This window comes from Equus asinus, chromosome 22 (assembly GCF_041296235.1).
Source record: "Equus asinus isolate D_3611 breed Donkey chromosome 22, EquAss-T2T_v2, whole genome shotgun sequence".
NCBI lineage: Eukaryota > Metazoa > Chordata > Mammalia > Perissodactyla > Equidae > Equus > Equus asinus.
The window spans coordinates 54,116,194-54,119,894 of record NC_091811.1 but is presented as its reverse complement, the minus strand read 5'-3'; the positions used below and the strand labels follow the sequence as shown (position 1 = coordinate 54,119,894).

The following is a 3,701-nucleotide window of genomic DNA, read 5'->3' as shown; positions in this document are numbered from 1 at the left end:
CTTGGGAAGAAATTTACCAAATGACAACTTTCTATAATAATAAGTAAAGGTGGAGATCATCATCTTCTTTTCCAGTTCAGATTCCTATTTTTACTTAAAAAAAATCAAAGGTACACGTTGGACATTAAACTACCAATTTTTTCCCCTTCTTTCTATAAGTGTGACATACACATTTTCTGGTTGGTAATGTTCAACCAAACATTTTACTAAACCAAAGCCAGACAGAGCACCATTAAAGTTCCTTACTGCCTCCTCTCACGCAGGCTGAATTGGACCAGTGCAACACCGTTTCGGCAGGAAGAATAGAGTTGGAAGTTCAGAGCCTGTAGAATTACAAAATCTTTACCAAACTCACTCCCACCCCAACTGAAACCTAACAAACTGATTTATACAGAAAGTAAACCTGCACAAATACACTTAGTATGCTATAAGAAAAGGATATCTTTGAGTCTATCTCCCGCATACAGTGTATATTCATTGCTGTCCAGTAAAACAGTAAATCCAACGAAGAGAGTATTTTTGCTTTCACAGCGCTAACAACTAAAAATTGCAACCATTTAATAGTTGGATCTCTAAGCGGGTAATTACAGAACTTCTAAGATTAAATCTGCTAGATTAGCCTGAGTAGTCATCTATAAAAATACATTTTTTTCCAAAGACAATTCTAAAAAAAAAAATGAAGCTTCTCTTGAAATAGCAGGACCACATCAGGACTAGAAGACAAAGATGAAAGAATGGCAAACTCAAGACGAGGAGTTGATTTTCACATGTAGCTTTTGGGTAAAGGGCATCTTTTTCAGTTTATTCCCACAGCCAAGTTCTAATTTTCCCTTAATGTTGGGCATAAAATAGGAGTTTTGGCAATCTGAAGATGGGGGCAGCTGTTTTAGCAGCCTAGATAGGCACTCCCACATAGTCAAAAGCTCCACACAGGTGGGTCACTGGGTTTGAAGCACTGAAACTCGGACCCAAGTGAGAGAGTTGTGGGCACACGGCAGAGTCATGCCATGTCTGCCTGTGGTATTCGGGACACGGCGGGTTTGGGAGGGTTCCTCCACTTGGTTGACACAGGAACATGTATGCTGGGGGAAGGGGGCCTTCCTGGTGCGGTGCTTGACGAAGTCTTGCCCCAGGGCAGGCTGGCTCTCAGGAGCACCTTCCAGAGGTGTCTACTTTGGCAAGAGTACTAGTTCCTGAATACAAGAAGGTGTTTCAGGAAAAGCAGAAGTTCAGGGAGGGTCAGGTAATTATGTTTTCAACCCACCAATACCTAACATTAATAAAGAGCTGCAGAACGGAGCCAGTCTTTCCAAGAGGCTTTCTCCTGTCATCACCAGCAGAAGCCTGTCCCAGCCCACTGGGCCCGTGAGGTCCAGAAGGCGCCTTTGCCTGGAGGCAGGAGCTAATGCTGCTGACTGTTCTGGGAAGCTGGCACAGAAGATGATTTGCACAACGAAGTCACCGCTACACCACTGCTTAAGTCCAGTCCTCGGCCTTCTTTTTCTCCTCTGTCGTCCAGAAACAGCTCTTTGAATGGCACAAAGTCTACAAATGTGAGGAGCATGTTGAATATGTCATCAGCCACTTCATCTTTAACATGTTTCAACGTTGTGCAAGCCGCCATGTTGAATCCCAGAATCTGCTCCAGCAGCTGTTCTTCAATATACTTTTCTACCAAAGAAAGGTAGAATTCTTTAAAAATGGGTGTGTAGGCGAGTTTATTCTCTTCTGTGTCTTCAAACTCCTGGTAGTATTTGCCCATGAAATTTCTCTGCAGGACCTGGGACTCGGCATCCATGATGACATCGTCGGTAGATCCAACCACAGCGTCAAATTCGACTTCAGAGGCGGAAGAGATGGACCGCGTGAAACTCTGTCTCTCCGAGACCTCCGGCACTTCCGCTGCATCCATCCCTGTGGGGACGAGCGGCCTGGCGGCCTCCCATCAGCCTGGGACTGGCTGAGTCTGCGCCTGCGCGCTCGCCCTGGGGCCTCCGTGCTCCACCTGGAGGCTCTGCACCTGCCCCCATTACTGACCTCCAGGAGTCATGCCAGTACCTGCCGTCACCATGACCAAGATCATCATTCTTAATGACTGCACAATATTCCATTATATGGATGCAGCACATTTTGATGCATATGCCGTTCCTAATTTTTCCACTGTAATAAACATTGCTGCAATGAACACACATGTCTCTGAACACTTGTCCTATGCATTCTTTAAGATCAGTTCCTAGATGTGGAACTTCCACTTTAAAGCTTTTAGTTATATAGTCAAACTGCTGTCCAGAAAGATTGTATCAACTGATGCTTTCACAAGTAGTGTCTAAGACTTCCTGTTTTGCCAGTCTTGTGAACACTTTGTGGTATTCTTTTTAATTTTTGACAGTTTTCTAGGTTTGTTTTTCATTTCTTTGATTCCTAATGAGGTTGGGCATTATAAATATGTTTATCAGCTATTTAATTTTCATTTTCTTTGGACCGTCTCTCCATTTGCTTGGTCCATTTTCTCTTTGGGTGGTCATTTTGTTTTTCTTATTACACGCTTGTCGGGGGCAAGGACTCTAACAGCACTTGAGTCACCCAGGAGTCCAGAACCCAAGGAACATTCATAAGTGGGTCAGAATTAGTGCCCTGTGTGGATGCTGAGAATAGCTGGGCTGAGGTGGGGAAGAAAGAACCTAGCCTCGGGAGAGTTCAGTGGGGCTCACAGGATGCCAGCGGAGCAGGGCCAAGTCGTGGGGAGGGGCCACCTCCAAAATCATGTCTGCAGTGGCAGATGAGATGACGGAGTGGGGAGAGGCTAAGAGAGAAACAGAAGCAGGATGAGCCCCTAAGGGATTAGGGGTCTGTAGCGGATGGCCCCTACCTCCAATGCTGCTTCATTCACCCCCTCACTGTGTTGACCCTAAGAGCACACCCCAGTACATTTCATGCCCACAAATCTCCTTCTCAGAGTCTGTTTCCTGGGACTCTGATCTGAGATGGGGCAGAGGGAGCAGCCAGCTGGCTGCTTGGCTGGGATTTGGATGGCAAGGATGCCCCCCTTCTGGTAGGAGCTTGTGCCCTGGGGGAAGTGAAGAAGACCCCGAGATCCTTGAAGATCCTGGAGGGGAAGAACCAGGGGTGATGGGCAGCCCCCGGTATATACCAAAGAATCTGTCAGAAAATTCTGCAGTGATTTGTGGGGGAGTGGGCTTCCCTGGCTTGCTGCCGTCTGCTTAGCCTTAAACCCTTGCTGGGGACAGTTAGAAAAGCTGAGTTGTGGCTGGGCAGGGACTGACGTGCTGATTGGCTCAGTCTCCTCAGCCCTCCTTCTGCCTGCTCTGTCCATTCTGGACGTTAGTTCTCCTACTGGCTGAGTTTCTGATGACCCCACTCTGATGCCCAAGGTCACTGAAGTAGTGACTCCTGTTAGCTGATCCTGGGCTGAGAGATGGGAACTCCTAGGCATTCTCCCTGCCTCCAGGCTGCTGGGGCCAACCTCGCCCAATCCACCCTTACTAGCAACAGGGAGAGCAATTAGCCAAAGCATGCATCACAGCTCCTTTCTCACTCCTGCTAAGTCTAGTCATTTGGTTGTTTCAGGCCAGGCGTTCTGCCTTGTTAAAGATGAGGTTACTCACAAAGGCAACACAGTCCACGTTTGAATGCCTGTAAATTTACTTCACGAGCTTTATGCCCTGAGAAACTGCTAATTA

The 3,701-nt window shown here is 47.0% G+C and overlaps 1 pseudogene; it reads right to left on the bottom strand.

The window, feature by feature from the left end:
- Positions 1–1,402: 1,402 nt before the first annotated feature.
- LOC106835321 (ADP-ribosylation factor-like protein 2-binding protein pseudogene) lies at positions 1,403–1,912 on the bottom strand (annotated as a pseudogene).
- Positions 1,913–3,701: the final 1,789 nt, after the last annotated feature.